The sequence below is a fragment of the Saccopteryx leptura genome, chromosome 2, assembly GCF_036850995.1.
Source record: "Saccopteryx leptura isolate mSacLep1 chromosome 2, mSacLep1_pri_phased_curated, whole genome shotgun sequence".
NCBI classification, from domain to species: domain Eukaryota; kingdom Metazoa; phylum Chordata; class Mammalia; order Chiroptera; family Emballonuridae; genus Saccopteryx; species Saccopteryx leptura.
The window spans coordinates 192,284,046-192,301,280 of NC_089504.1; the positions used below are offsets into that span (position 1 = coordinate 192,284,046).

Below are 17,235 nucleotides of genomic sequence, written 5' to 3' on the forward strand. Positions count from 1 at the left end.
AAACAAATAATAGATGAGAACTTCCCAAGCCTGTGGAAAGAACTAAAGCCTCAAATTCAAGAAGCAAACAGAACTCCGAGTTTTCTTAACCCCAACAAACCTATTCAAAGGCACATCATAATGAAATTGACACAAATCAATAGCAAAGAAAAAATTCTCCAGGCAGCCAGGGAAAAGAAGAATACAACATATAAAGGAAGGCCCATTATATTATCATCCGATTTCTCAACAGAAACTCTACAAGCTAGAAGAGAGTGGACCCCAATATTTAAAGTCCTGAAAGAGAGGAACTTTCAGCCATGAATACTATACCCATCAAAGCTATCTTTCAAATATGAAGGAGAAATAAAAACATTCACAGATACAGAAAAGATGAGGGAATTTATCATCAGAAAACCCCCACTCCAGGAATTACTAAAGGGGGTTCTCCAATCAGATACAAAGAACAAAAAAAAAAACAAAGCCACAAGTAAAAGCTCCAAGAAGAACACAATAAAACCAAATTTAAACTGTGACAACAACAAAAAAGGGGGGGGGGGAGAGGATGAAGATTAACAGTAGCAAACGATGATGGAGTGCAAAAGTACTCACAAAATAGTTCGCTACAATGAACAGGGTAGGAACCCTTTTCATTACTTAAAGGTAACCACCATTGAAAAAACCACCACAGAAGCACATGATTTAAAAAAGATAGCAACAGAAGAAAGATGTATGGAATACAACCAAATAAAAAAAAAAGATAGAAAAACAAAAGAGAAGGCTCAAACAAGACACAAAACTAATAGAAAGCAATCTATAAAATGGCAATAGGGAACTCACAAGTGTCAATAATTACACTAAATGTAAATGGATTAAACTCACCAATAAAAAGGCAGAGTAGCAGAATGGATTAAAAAAGAAAATCCAACTGTATGCTGCCTACAGGAAACTCATCTAAGTAACAAGGATAAAAACAAATTCAAAGTAAAAGGCTGGAAAACAATACTCCAAGGAAATAACATCCAAAAAAAAAAATCAGGCGTAGCAATACTTGTATCTGATAATGCTGACTACAAGACAGCAAAAGTACTGAGAGACAAAAAGGCCATTTCATAATGGCTAAGGGGACACTGAATCAAGAAGACATAACAATTCTTAATATATATGCACCAAACCAAGGAGCACCAGAATATATAAGACAGCTACTTATTGACCTTAAAACAAAAACTGACAAAAATACAATCATACTTGGAGACCTCAATACACCACTGACGGCTCTAGATCGGTCATCCAAACAGAGAATCAACAAAGATAAAGTGGCCTTAAACAAAACACTAGAGCACCTGGATATGATAGACATCTACAGGACATTTCATCCCAAAGTCACTGAGTATACATTTTTCTCCAGTGTACATGGATCATTCTCAAGAATTGACCATATGTTGGGCCACAAAAACAACATCAGCAAATTCAGAAAAATCGAAGTTGTACCAAGCATATTTTCTGATCATAAAGCCTTGAAACTAGAATTCAACTGCAAAAAAGAGGAAAAAAAATCCCACAAAAATGTGGAAACTAAACAACACACTTTTAAAATTGAATGGGTCAAAGAAGAAATAAGTGCAGAGATCAAAAGATATATAAAGAAAAATGAAAATTACAATACGACATATCAGAATTTATGAAATGCAGCAAAAGCAGTGATAAGAGGGAAGTTCATATCACTTCAGGCATATATGAACAAACAAGAGAGAGCCCAAGTGAGCCACTTAACTTCACACCTTAAGGAACTAGAAAAAAAAAGAACAAAGACAACCCAAAACCAGCCCAAGAAAGGAGATAATAAAAATCAGAACAGAAATAAATAAAATAGAGAAGAGAAAATCTATAGAAAAAATTAATAGAACAAAGAGCTGGTTCTTTGAAAAGATCAACAAAATTGAGAAACCCTTGGCAAGACTTACCAAGGAAAAAAGAGAAAGAACTCATATAAACAAAATCCAAAATGAAAGAGGAGAAATCACCACAGACACCATACATGTACAAAGAATTATTGTAGAATACTATGAAAAACATTATGCCACTAAATTCAACAACCTAGAAGAAATGGATAAATTCCTAGAAAAATACAACCTTCCTAGACTGAGTCAAAAAGAAGCAGAAAGTCTAAACAGACCTCTTAGTAGAGAAGAAATAGAAAAAACCATTAAAAACCTCCCCAAAAATAAAAGTCCAGGCCCAGACGGCTATACCAGCAAATTTTATCAAACATTCAAAGAAGACTTGGTTCCTATTCTACTCAAAGTCTTCCAAAAAATTGAAGAAGAAGCAATACGTCCAAACACATTTTATGAGGTCAACATAACCCTCATACCAAAACCAGGCAAGGATGGCACAAAAAAAAAAAGAAAAAAAAACTACAGACCAATATCTCTAATGAATACAAATGCTAAAATACTAAACAAAATACTAGCAAATCGAATACAACAACATATTAAAAAAATAATACATCATGATCAAGTGGGATTCATCCCAGAATCTCAAGGATGGTTCAACATACGTAAAATGGTTAACGTAATACACCATATCAACAAAACAAAGAACAAAAACCACATGACCTTATCAATAGATGCAGAAAAGACTTTTGATAAAATACAACACAATTTTATGTTTAAGACTCTCAACAAAATGGGAATAGAAGGAAAATATCTGAACATGATAAAGGCCATATATGATAAACCATCAGCTAACATCATATTAAATGGCACAAAACTGAAGGCTTTTCCCCTTAAATCAGGAACAAGACAGGGTTGTCCACTCTCTCCACTCTTATTTAATGTGGTAGTAGAGGTTCTAGCCAGAGCAATCAGGCAAGACAAAGAAATAAAATGCATCCAGATCAGAAAGGAAGAAGTAAAGGTATCACTTTTTGCAGATGATATAATCCTATACATCAAAACCCCCAAATAATCCACAAAAAGACTACTAGAAACAATAAGCCAATACAGTAAGGTTGCAGGATACAAAATTAACATACAGAAGTCAATAGCCTTTCTATATGCCAACAATGAAACATTTGAGAACGAACTCAAAAGAATAATCCCCTTCATGATTGCAACAAAAAAAATAAAATACCTAGGAATAAACATAACAAAGAATGTAAAGGACTTATATAATGAAAACTACAAACCATCGTTAAGGGAAATTGAAAAAGTTATAATGAGATGGAAGAATATTCCTTGTTCTTGGTTAGGAAGAATAAATATAATCAAGATGGCCATATTACCCAAAGCAATATACAAATTTAATGCAATTCCCATCAAAATTCCAATGACATTTTTTAAAGAAATGGAACAAAAAAATTATCAGATTTATATGGAACTATAAAAAACCCTGAATAGCCAAAGCAATCCTAAAGAAAAAAATGAAGCTGGGAGCATTACAATACCTGACTGCAAACTATATTATAGGGCCACGACAATCAAAACAGCATGGTATTGGCAAAAAAAATAGACACTCAGACCAATGGAACAGAATAGAAAACCCAGAAAAATAAACCACATATATATAGTCAAATAATTTTTGATAAAGGGGCCAACAACACACAATGGAAAAAAGAAAGCCTCTTCAATAAATGGTGCTGGGAAAACTGGAAAGCCACATGCAAAAGAATGAAGCTGGACTAGAGTTTGTCCCCCTGTACTAAAGTTAACTCAAAATGGATCAAAGATCTAAACATAAGACCTGAAACTATAAAGTATAGAAGAAGACATAGGTACTAAACTCATGGACCTGGGTTTTAAAGAGCATTTTATGAATTTGACTCCAAAGGCAAGAGAAGTGAAGGCAAAAATTAATGAATGGGACTACATCAGACTAAGAAGTTTTTGCTCAGCAAGAGAAACTGATAACAAAATAAACAGACAGCCAACTAAATAGGAAATGATATTTTCAAACAACAGCTCAGATAAGGGCCTAATATCCAAAATATACAAAGAACTCATAAAACTCAACAACAAACAAACAAACAATCCAATAAAAAAATGGGAAGAGGACATGAACAGACACTTCTCCCAGGAAGAAATACAAATGGCCAACAGATAAATGAGAAGATGCTCATCTTCTTTAGTTATTAGAGAAATGCAAATCAAAGCTGCAATGAGATACCACCTCACACCTGTTAGATTAGCTATTATTAACAAGACAGGTAATAGCAAATGTTGGAGAGGCTGTGGAGAAAAAGGAGCCCTCATACACTGTTGGTGGGACTGTAAAGTTGTACAACCATTATGGAAGAAAGTATAGTGGTTCCTCAAAAAACTGAAAATAGAACTACCTTATGACCCAGCAATCCCTCTACTGGGTATATACCCAAAAACTCAGAAACATTGATACGTAAAGACACATGCAGCCCCATGTTCATTGCAGCATTGTTCACAGTGGCCAGGACATGGAAACAACCAAAAAGCCCATCAATAGATGACTGGATAAAGAAGATGTGGCACATATACACTATGGAATACTACTCAGCCTTAAGAAATGATGACATCAGATCATTTACAGCAAAATGGTGGGATCTTGATAACATTATACGAAGTGAAATAAGTAAATCAGAAAAAAACAGGAACTGCATTATTCCATACATAGGTGTGACATAAAAGTGAGACTAAGAGACATTGATAAGAGTGTGGTGGTTATGGGGGGAGGGAGTAGAGGGAGAGGGAAAGGGGGAGGGCGAGGGGCACAAAGAAAACTAGATAGAAGGTGACAGAGGACAATCTGACTTTGGGTGATGGGTATGCAACATAATTGAATGACAAGATAACCTGGACATGTTATCTTTGAATATATGTATCCTGATTTATTGATGTCACCCCATTAATAAAATAAAATTAAAAAAAAGTTGTTATGTCTTCTTTACTCAATGTCTCCTTTATCCTTATGAAATGACCATCTTTGTCTCTGATTACCTTTGCTGTCTTGTAGTCAGCATTGTTAGATATGAGTATGGCTACACCTGCTTTTCTTTGGATATTATTTGCTTGGAGAATCATTTTGCAACCTTTCACTTTGAATTTGTATCCTTGTATCTTAGATGTGTTTCTTGAAGGCAGAATACACTTGGATTTTCTTTTTTTGATCCACTCTGCTACTCTGTGTCTTTTGATTGGTGAGTTCAATCCATTTACATTTGGTGTAATTATTGACACTGGAGGGTTTCCTATTGCCCTTATATATATTGCTTTCTGATAGCTCTGTATCTTTTTTGGTTCTTCTCTTTTGTTTTTCTCTCATTTGTTTTTGTTTGGTTTTATTCCATACTTCTTTCCTCTGTTTCTTCTTCTTTTATGCCATGTATTTCTGCAGTGTTTTTTCAGGATTGGTTACCATTAGGTAATAAAAAGGATATATATCATGTTCATTGTAGTACATTATCTCATGGGTGCTTCTGCACTCCATCCTCCTTTGCTACTGTTAATCTTTGTCCTGTCCTCTTTTTTTGTTTTTGTTGTCACAGATTAATCTTGTTTTTATTGTGATCTTGTTGGAGCTTTTGCTTATGATTTTGTTTTGTTTTGTTCTTTGTATTTAGTTGGATAACCTCCTTAGTATTTCCTGGAATAGGGTTTTTCTGGTGATATATTCCCTCATTTTTTCTATATCTGTGAATGTTTTTATTTCCCCTTTGTATTTGAAGGATAACTTTGATGGATGTAGTATTCTTGGCTGAAGTTCCATTCTTTTAGTACTTTAAATATTGGGATCCACTCTCTTCTGGCTTATAGAGTTTCTGGTGATAAATCTGATGATAGTCTAATGGACCTTCCTTTATATGTTGTAATTTTCTTTTCCCTGGCTGCCTTGAGGATTCTTTTTTTGTCATTGGTTTGTGATAATTTCAGTACAATGTGCGTTGGAGTAGGTCTCTGTAGGTTAAGGAAACTCGATGTTCTGTTTGCTTCTTAGATTCAGGCTTTAATTCTTACCACAGGCTTGGGAAGTTTTCACTGATTATTTGTTTGAATATGTTCTCCATTCCATTTTCTCTCCTTCTCCTTCTGATATACCTATTATACTTATGTTGTTCTTTCTGATAGAGTCAGACAATTCCTGTAGGGCTTTCTCATTTTTTTTTAATTCTTGAATCTCTCCCCTCTTCTCTCTGTAGTATATCTAGTTGCCTGTCTTCTATGTCACTAACTCTCTCCTGTTCTATTAGCTAAGCTTCTTATCTCATATTTCAGGTCATGTATTGAGTTTTTCATCTCTGTTTGGTTCCTTTTTATAGTTTCAATTTCCTTGGTGAAGTATTCCTTTTGTTCATTAAATTGTTTTTTGAGCTCTGTAAATTGCCTTTCCATGCCTTCTTGTATTTCCCTGAGTATTTTTAGGACTTCAATTTTTAATTCTCTGTCATTTAACTTCAAGGTTTTCAAGCAATTAAAATGTTTTTTAGAGCTCTTTCATCATCTATCTGAGCTACATCTCTGTTTTTTGTACCCATGATATTTGATTTTTTTCCTTGATGACATTTGGAGTAGTATTGTTAATAACACTAATAAGAGATAATAAAAAAATAAAAATTGAAAAGATACAGTGAAAAAATGAAAATTTTATAATGATAAGTGGAACAAAAACTACAGAGAACAAGGAGTGGGAACTGAGAAAAGATGAAAAAGAGAGAAAAGAAGTAAAAAAACATGCAAAGTGCCACAAAGAAAAATATGAATCCAAAATATAATAGTTTGTTGATAAATGACTATTGAATGAGAGAAAAAGAAGAAAAAGAAAAGTAAAGGTTTTTGAAATGAAACCTTCATAAAAAACAAGAATGAAAAATGTAACAACTATGAATAATAAAGTTCAAAAGGAAAAGGAAACAATAAAAAGAAAAGAAAATGACCAAAATGGAAGAAAAATAAAAATAAAAAAAAGTTATAAAAATGTAATTTTTTTCTGGTTTTGAGAGGTAGTTTCTTTTTTTCATCAAGTGGCACTTTACTACAGGTTTTGCCCTTGTGGGGCCCTTGGGCAGAGGTTTGCTGTTGTGTCGCTGTGGCAATGGTTTAGGCTGGGCCTCAGACCCATTGGTAAGTGGGGCTTGTTAGGGCTTGGAGGGTCTGACAATGAGAGTCTCAGTTTTCTAGGTGCCTCTCCCCATGTCTTTCCCACCTGAGCTAGCAGCCTGGGGACTTAGCTGTGAATGTGCCCCAGGCACTGCTTGTAGAGCAAGAGGCTCTAAGAGCAGCCATGTCCTTCCTCCAGCACTGCTCAAAGCACAGTTCCGGGAAGGTTGTGCCAACCAGAGGTGCCAGCGAGAGTAGGCTAGGCTGGGAGCTGATTGCAGATCTAATGCCTTTCTAAGGGCCAGCAGACAGGTCTAGCATGTCTCAGTGTGCAGCAGGCTGGGAGTCGATTGCAGATCAAGCACCTTTCTAAGGGCCCTGGGCATGTCTAGGACATCTCAGTGCTTCACATGTCTAATCTCCACAGGCACTGTCTGGTAGCCTGCAGCAAGCCATGTGCATGCCCAGCCCCCACGACTTCAGCAGAGCACACAGAGGCCTGTACCACTTAGGTGCACAGCGCCTGTGATCTCAGTCAAAGCCAGGAATGCAGGAATGCACTTTAAAGCCTGTATCGGCTCGAGGACATGCCCTGCCCGGGGATCCCGGTAGTTTGTGCTGCAGCTGGTCCTTAAGCACAAGCGTGCCATGTACTCTCTCACCCCAGGGCCTTTGGCCAAGCAGCTGCATTTATGTGAAATGCTTTTTCTGTCTCTCTCAGTTAGTAAACTGGTCCCCGAACACAGAGGGCCAGGAGAGACCAGAAAAAGAGGCATACTGGTAGGTGGCAGTTTTAATAAGCAAAGAAATTTGCATATAAGGCTTGTCTTTGGCAGCTGCAAGGTGAGTAGAATCATAAAAGTTTAAGGACTTAATTGACTTCAGTTCAAGTATGTAGTCCAGATGGTCTAAAACAATATACTATTCTCTTGAGGCTACATCCTTGAAACAGCTCCTAGTGTAAGAGCACTGGGCAAAACCAACATTCTAGGAACTGGGGAGAGAATAAGGAGCCTCCCATTGCTCTGGTCCAGTTCACATGTAAGTGGACAGTGATGTGCTTTCCCAACATATGGGTAGATGAACTTTCCCAACAGACTCCACTACCTGTCAGATGTTTGCTGGTCTTTAAATATGCAACTGGAAAGACAGTACATCTCCTAATTTTTTTCTAACTACCATACCCCTCATCTCCTACACCCCATCAGAATTTACCTGTCACCTCAGTGCTCCCATAACTTACACCTGACCTCTACTTCAGCACTTAATATAACGTGTCTTGTGTTATGTGGACACCTAGGTTTAATGTCCTAAAAGACTTTAAGCATTATCAAGAAGTAATTCAATTTATCCATTTTGTGTTTTTATATTGGGCATGGTGCCTGGCACAGAGTAGGTGGTAATTAGATGTGACTGACTGAGTGTGGATTGTGGACCACAGCCTGCCTTTCCATGGTTTGTGCCTTGGTCAGTGTCAAGGGTAAGGTCATGGGTTTTGTTTAACCCTTACATTGCCATTTAATATCTGAGCTATAATCTTCAAGTTTTCTAACTTTTCCTAGGAGGAGATAAGTGTATTATCCACTTACTCAATCACCATCTTGGGTCCCCTGATTCCCAAGTTACCTAATTTCTGTAACCTCCCTTTTCTTATCTCAAAGACAGGCTAATAGCTCCTACATCTCAGAATTATTATAAAGATTAAATCAGATACTGAGCATCACACTGGAGGAGGCTTGCTGGGTGGATCCTGGTCGGAACACATGTGTGAGTCTGTCACTCTATCTCCCCACCTCTCACTTAAGAAAAAAATCCAGTAATATAGGAAACATGCTTAGGGTAATGCCTGTCATAAAGTAAACACTCAGAAATGAGAGCAAGGATGATTGTATTACTCTTATAATAATTATGATTGCCTCTTAAACAATAAATTGACAGTGATAATTTAAAGAAAGAGTAACACCAGAGAAATAGACATTTTTAAAGGAGCCTTTACACCCAAAAGACTGGAGTTTTGAGCTCCTGCTAATGGTGGTTAGCAGCCTGATTCATACAAACATACCAATCCCACTCTTCTCAGGGAACAAGAATAAATGTTTAAGCCTTTATTTCTCACATCCACTAGGATGATACAACTGGATCTGAGCTTTTGAGAAATTAGAGTTTGGCTTCAATGTAGCTGTGAGTTCTTGTTAAATCATTGCATTCTGCTGCCACTCACCACTAAGGCAGGGTGGTTCCCGGAGCCTCTTTAGCCTGTGGTTGGGCCTGGAAGCGGTTAGATGAATGCCTTAACCTGAGTTGAGAAAAATCTCTCCATCTTCCAACAGTGGGCACAATGATAGGGAGTTTCAGAATTTTTATTAATTAGGCTTGCATTTTTTTTATCTTGAGTGGAAATAGATAAGAGATGCTGCTTATTATGTCAACAAAGGCAAATGACAAGGTGGCTAGAATTGCCCCCAATGAGCCCCGGCCTGCAAGGAGAAAAGTAAAATATCTCTTATTTCCCCCAGAGACTGTGCAGAGATGTGGAGATGTAGTAGCCTTGACAATCTTCCAAGCCTCATTTCTATGAGGCTTATGAAAGCGAAATAGGCTAATATAACACTGAGCTGTTGTATTTGAGCACTAAGAGAATACAAGGACAGGACTTCAGGAAGAAAGCACTCTCTCCCTTACCCCAAACTGAGACCATCACAGAATCCCACTGGTTTTAGTCACTAAGTAAAATCTGGCCCTAATGTCCCTGCTTTGTCATTTGTCCCACTAAATCCATCCTCCAAATGGCAGTCAGAGTGGTTTTAATTTTGAAACATCACACTGCACTTCTTAAAAACCTTCCATAACTTCCCTGCTGCTCACAACTCTGCACTATCTGCAAAGTCCTGTGGTCTAGCCCTTGTGCACCACTGCGGGGCCCCTCTCATCACCATCCCTCTGCTCTCTCCATGTGACCCACACTTTCAGAGATTTGCCATCCCCAAACTCCATCCCAGAGCTGAACCTGCATTGTTCCACCAGCCTGGAGTGTCACTGTCATCTGTGCTTACCCTTCAGATCTCAGCCCAGTCATTGCCAGTTCCTTCCTGATTAGCTCAAACTGCTTTGCAGTAAACTCTATGACTAAGGAGTATCACCTTTTGCCACCTGGTGGTGGGTGTAAATTTACAATTATTTGTTTTATTCTGTCTCCCATTGCATCCCCCTAACCCCAGCCAGACCCCAGACAGTAGTAGTCTATTTCTGCTGCACTTAGCTCTCTCTAAAGCTTGGCCTCATGCCTGAGCATAGTAGGGGCTTCATGATTAGCTGTTAATTGCTGAATGATTGAAGGAGAAACAGAATTTTATTTTTATTCGTAAAAAAATTCTACCACACCATCTTTCATTTTTCAAGCCTTCCAGAGAGGTCAATAAAATTAAATTGCCCCTGGGAAAGAGACAGTTTTTCTCTTCTCACACAAGTGGTGCAGATGAAGAATGTATTGCCTCTTCCACAGCACTGCAGCGGCTTCTGTCCTGTCCTCTACAGCAGTGTTTTTCAACCAGTGTGTCGCGGCACACTAGTGTGCCATGAGACATGGTCAAGTGTGCCATGGGGAAATTAAACATGGGTCCCCAAACTATGGCCCGTGTGCCAGATATGGCCTGCAGAGGCTATTTATCTGGCCCACCACCAGCTGCCTCCATCCGAACATAAACATTCTCCTCACAATCCCTCCAGCTATCAGCAACAGGAAGAGTGGAGGCACAGGGAACGCTCACTGACCAATCACCTTCTAGGATTTATCCCGACCACTAGTGATGAACCAATAGTAGGCTGCCTCTCATCCACACCCAGGAAGGTCCCCGCTTGAGCTGTCGTGCACTTGTCATTGTGCGGCTGCGGCGAGTAGTTGAAGCTGCTACTCCTCCCTATGGTCCCGATTTCTAATCCTGGTCAGGACTGGAGGTAAATGTTGCCACCACTAGATGAAGCCTCAGCCTCAGCCTGTTATGTCAATCCTGATGGTGTATATAGATATTTGACCTTTTTCTTTTTAAAAGAGGCACCCGCAGAGGGTGATATACAATGCATCACAATGTTATCTATATTGTATATGGCCTCCTGAAGGGTCATCTTCTTAAAGAGCTCAAATCTTTACATACACCATCAAAACAGACAGAACCAAGGCCCCTGCACCCAGCTGACCATGGGATTTGAACCCACAACCTCAGGGAGAACTCTAGTATTTATCAGAATCCTTACCTAGAAAGCAAACTTCTCAATCTGACAGTAGAGATGCTCTGAGGACTTATGATGTTACACAAGTACTCAACATTTTCTAAAATTGATTTTGTCCAGTCTCTATATAGAGAGAGTATTTGCCAAATTGATTTGAACCCACAACCTTAATGAAAGCTCCAGTATCTATTAGTGGGACTATATATATGAGGTTACATGGGACTGTATATATGAGGTCACATGGAACTGTATATGAGGGGATGTTACGTGGGACTGTATATGAGGGGATGTTATGTGGGACTGTGTATGAGGGGATGTTACGTGGGACTGTATTTATAAGGGGATGTTACATGGGACTGTATATATGAGGGATGTTACATGGGACTGTTTATATGAGGGATGTTGCATTGGACTGTATATATGACGGGGTTATCCTTTTTTATTTAACTTTTTTTTAATAAATGTAATTTATTTAAAGGATCTCTGCCAGGCATATTTTACTCTTGTGACAGTTGGGGATCTCAGCAAGACGAGCAAGTGACAGTGATGGAAAAGTTTTTGAAAAGGGAGAATGCAAACGCCAAACAGGGCCCTGGACAAAATTCTGACCCAGATGAAGGCCCTAGTATGGGTGGTCGACAAAAGAAAAAAGACAAGACGGTGAGCTCGAGGCAAATACAGCAAAAGCTATCTTTCATTTGGATTTACTTTCACTGGGGATGAGACAGTACCGACTCTGCTGTGCTTGGTGTGTGGTGAGAAGCTTAATAGCACCATGGTTCCAAGCAGGCTTAAACTCCATCTCCAAATGAAACACCCTTCCATTCAAAACAAGCCAATGGACTATTTTGTATGCTTACATACAAACAATGAGAAACAGGCAACTTTTTTGAGAAAAACCACAAAGGTAAATGAGAGAGCCCTCAAAGCTAGCTACCTTGTTGCTGAACTCGTAGCTAAATCAAAAGAGTCCCACACTGTGGCAGAAACATTAATACTGTCAGCTTGTAAAGCCATTGTAAATGAGATGCTTGGCCCTACCATGGCCAAAGAGATAGCTAAAGTGCCTCTCTCAGATAACACAATTGCCAGACATATTGATGGCATCTCTGCGGACATTGAAACTGTTGTTTTGGAAAAGGTGCGTATCAGTAAGAAATTTGCCTTGCAACTTGATGAGTCGATGGATATTAGTGGACATTGTCAGCTCTTGGCCAATGTGCGTTTTGTGGATGGAGAAGCCATTAGAGAAAACTTCCTATTTTTGCAAGGCACTGCCAGAAAAATCAACAGGAGAGGAAATATTTCGGGTCATGTCGGAATATCTTGATAAAAGCGGGCTTACATGGGAAAACTGCACAGGTGTCTGCACTGATGGAGCCATAGCCATGGTCGGGTGCACCAAAAGCTTTGTAAGTAGGGTCAAAGAAAGCAAGCCAGATGTTATTGTTATGCACTGTTTTTTGCACCGTGAGGCCCTTGTTGGCAAAGACCTTACCAGCAGATCTAGCTCCTGTGTTGGATGATGTTGTGAGCATAGTGAACTTTGTGGAGACACGACCTTTGAGATGTCGCTTATTTGCGTCTTTGTGTAAAGAAATGGGAGCGGAACATAAAATCTTATTGCTCCACACAGAGGTCCGGTGGCTGTCGCACGGCAAAGTGCTGGCCCATGTGTATGAGTTGCGAGAAAAACTTAAAGTATTTCTGACAAACGAGAGGTCCTATTACCCAAAGCTGCTTGCAAGTGATGAGTGGTGTGCAAAGTTGGCATACCTGGCTGATATATTTCATTATCTGAATGAACTGAACACATGGATGCAAGGCCGAAATAAAAACCTGCTTGCAAGCACTGATAAAATGAACGGATTCCATTTAAAGGTGCAGCTCTGGCAATATGTACAGCGTGGCAACCTTGAGATGTTCTGCTCACCGAGAAACAGCATGATGGCAACACTGCTGCATTGTGCGAGGTGATTGGCAGACATTTGAAATCTCTTGAGAAGACATTGTCATTTTATTTCTCTTCAGCCTTCACAGAATGACTTGACTGGGTTAGGGACCCATACAAATCAGTATCCGTTGCTGGAAAGGACATGACTTTAAAGGAGCAAGAGGAACTCATTGAACTGAAACAAGATCATGGTTTAAAGCTAAAGTTTGCTGATCTTCCTTTGGACAGTTTTTGGTTATCTGTTGCCAAGGAGTTCCCCATTCTGGCCAACAAAGCTATTTTGACATTGCTCCTGTTTTCAACCACATATCTATGTGAGCTGAGCTTCTCAAGCTTGACTGCGATAAAAACTAAAAACAGAGAAAGACTGAGAACTGTTGAGGAAGAGCTTCGTGTGTGTCTTTCTACCATTCCTGCCAGGATATCCCTTTTGTGTTCATTGAAACAGGCCCAGGTTTCATACTGAGTATAAATACATTTAGAAACTATATTATTAACTATATGTATAATATGTACTGTGTTAGAGTATCATTTTGTGTCATTTTGGTAGGTGGTGTACCCCAGGATTTTGTGAATGTAAAAAATGTGCCGCGGCTCAAAAAAGGTTGAAAATCACTGCTTTACACTATTCCCTCACCTACGTTCACATTGGTGAGATAAATCACCACCATGACTCGGAACCAAAAATATACTTCATTCTTCTTGAAAATAACATGGTTGGGGGTCATGAAGTTCCTTTACAAGTTGTTTCTTCACTCTTGAGAAAAAGCCCCACTAGCATTGCTGGGACCTGGGAATACGGAGGACAAAGCTTCCTGTGTAGCTACATTTATCTGCACCATTTCTGGCTTAACTGCCTTCCCCATCTGGATCTGACAGCCCAGTTTCTCCTCTGAATCCAGCCCTCACCCCCAGAAGCTTCCTGTGAACATCTCTTGCTGAGCCTGCTACATCTCCACTGCTACTCTACTGGGCAGCCTGACACATGCTTGGACACCATCTGGGATTGTCACACAGCCACAAATGTATCCCTGAGTTTTTTGGAATCATTCATTTCCTTTGAGTAATTACCATAGAATAATGAGAAGCATTGAGGTAAGCAACTTTCTTGGCCTAGGTAAGCAAACCAACTTATTTTTTCCATTACTGCATCACCTACTGTGATCATCATGGGGGAATAACATGACAGCAAAGAGAAACTGCCCTTGGAATGCCTTTCCCACAATAGTGCTATAGTGATCACCCTGTATATGTGCGTTAGCATAGGACCTGGAATAATGAAGCTGAGGGAGTGATTTCAGAATTGAGTCAACTACATTATACTGAAAGGCGTCTATCTGCACCTTCTAACAAGATCCAGAAGAATCGTTCACTGATTACCCAGAAACCCAACCCATTATATTGACCCTATGTCTAAAAATAGTGCATGTTTACATATTACAAATATTAATCATTGCAGATTCACATAAAGTATCTTTTTCTGAAAAGAACCAAGCAGTAGGCAAACCATTAAGACAATTTCCAATGAGAAATTCATTTTGTGACTCTTCCTGTTCTCTCTTTTGATTTGTAGCCCCAGAATAAGGTGTTAAAAAGCACAGTTTAGTCACTGTGATTTTATTTTTATCCCTGAGTAATCTACACCAGTGGTCCCCAACCTTTTTTGAGCCATGGACCAGTTTAATATCAGAAAATATTTTCACGGACCGGCCTTTAGGGTGGGACAGATAAATGTATCACGTGACTGAGACAAGCGTCAAGAGTGAGTCTTAGACAGAATCTGGTCATTTTTTAAAAATAAAATATTGTTCAGACTTAAATATAAATAAAACAGAAATAATGTAAATTATTTATTCTTTCTCTGCGGACCGGTACCAAATGGCCCACAGACTGCTACTGGTCCATGGGCCGGGGGTTGGGGACCACTGGTCTACATGATTGTCTTCAGCACACCATGCACCACCTTCCATACTCACACTAGGCCATCTCAGCTCTCCCCTTGTTTGACATCAAATACAGTCTGAAAGCTCAGATTTCATTCTCATCACCAGGGAATTTTTCTTTTATTTTTAAAAAATCTTTGCACGCTGCTTCCTGGACCAAACCTTATAGGAAATGATATTTGAGGCACCTACCCACTCATTCTCCACCCCATGGTTTGTCTAAACAAAAAAAAAATAAATAAAGGGAACTTGAAAATGGAAGGGAGGGTCCCAGAAGGACAGCATATAGCCAAAAGAAAAGCAGGCACCTACCCAGGGCCAGTCCACAGCCTACTCACTTGGGCATTGTAGGGAGTGGAAAAAAATACAGGGTCTGGAGTCAGAAGACATGGCTTTTGGTCTCAGCACTGCCACTTACTCCTATAGTCTTGGGATGGTCCTTGGACTGCCCTTAGGATGGTGCCTGGTACATAATATGATCAGTAACTGCCAGATGAATGGATGGATAAATGATGTGATTGTTTAGTAAATATTGAACATTATAGCCTCTTATTTTTATTTCCTTTTTTTCTCTTGTTTTTCTAGTGTAGGTTGAGGGGGGGAAAAAGATCCTCCAAATTCTCTAGCTTCTGACCTCCAGAAAGCAGGGAGGTGATAGGAGTTGTCCAAATTTTCTGTACTACAAATGCAACCCTGCTTACTGCATAGGAGATAAAGGAGAAGGATTATAATCCAGGACAGTACAAAAAACTAAACATTAAATCTGTGCACATTCACATTTAGCTTGAATTGTTTTGGATCCAAAGCTTCAGACAAAATGAAATGTACAAAATAAAATGTATAAAAGTCAGGGATAGCCTGACCAGGCGGTGATGCAGTGGATAGAGTGTCGGCCTGGAATGCCGAGGACCCAGGTTCAAGACCCCGAGGTCACCAGCTTGAGCACAGGCTCATCTGGTTTGAGCAAAAGCTCACCAGCTTGGACCCAAGGTCACTGGCTTGAGCAAGGGGTTACTCGGTCTGCTGAAGGCCCGCAGTCAAGGCACATATGAGAAAGCAGTCAGTGAACAACTAAAAGTGTCGCAACGAAAAACTGATGATTGATGCTTCTCATCTCTCTTCGTTCCTGTCTGTCCCCATCTATCCCTCTCTCTGACTGTCTCTCTGTCTCTGTAAAAAAAAAAAAAAAAAAAAAGTCAGGGATAACTGACTTTATAGAGCAGGACCACATTCCAAAACAAAGGGAAGGAAAGCAGAGACATTGCTGGTCAGAGAGCTGCACACCTGAGCAGCCAAGCTCAGCTCACCAACAGGACTCAGCATGCCATTGCCTTCAAAGTCAATAATCCAATAGGACTTGACAGTTGCTTAGTGAGCATTTGTGATGAGTTCAGACCATTGTTGATGTCCTGCAGGGAAAGGGGAAATTGGCATTGTCTCCTGATGATTTTAGTAGTCTTAAAGAAGTAACAAGGTAACTTTGTTAAGATCTTTTTAAGGCATTTCCTAGAATGTGGAATAGAGGGTCCACTGGTGTGAAATTAGGTCATTTTTATTTCCATCACCTGCTTGAAAGTACAACTTATGTTTTTTTCTGCCATTCTTAAATAAGGTTTACCATGAAATGAATGGCATGATCAAGATGCTGAATGTATTTAACCTTGACAAGAGAAAAAACTCTTGGAAGTGAATTCAGCAGGCTTGCTGACATACCAATAATGAGCATGTTCATTAGTTCCCCATTCAACATGCTTGCTTATGCCTTTGTGCTGTGATGAATTTTTCCAGAGCTTTTGTGTTCTCTTTGCATATGTGACCTGGTATGGAATGTTGTTATTTTTAACTGTGTATCCACATTCCAAAAAGCATCTGTGTCAGAATGAACTAAAATGCATGCAGTTCATATTTTTGTCTAAAATATCAAAACAATAACATCTGTCATTGATATTTTAGGAAATATTTGCACAATATTTTCTATTCTCAAAGGGTCTGCTCTTTTACTAAGATTTGGCAAGCTATTATACTATGGATGTTGGTTTATTAACTAGTGTAAACATTGGCATAC

The 17,235-nt window shown here is 39.1% G+C and overlaps 1 protein-coding gene across 2 annotated transcripts in view; it reads right to left on the reverse strand.

Moving 5' to 3' along the window:
* KCNAB1 (potassium voltage-gated channel subfamily A regulatory beta subunit 1) overlaps positions 1-17,235 on the reverse strand; it is a 589,565-nt gene that overhangs the window by 497,107 nt on the left and 75,223 nt on the right. The gene's annotated exons all lie outside the window — the stretch shown is intronic.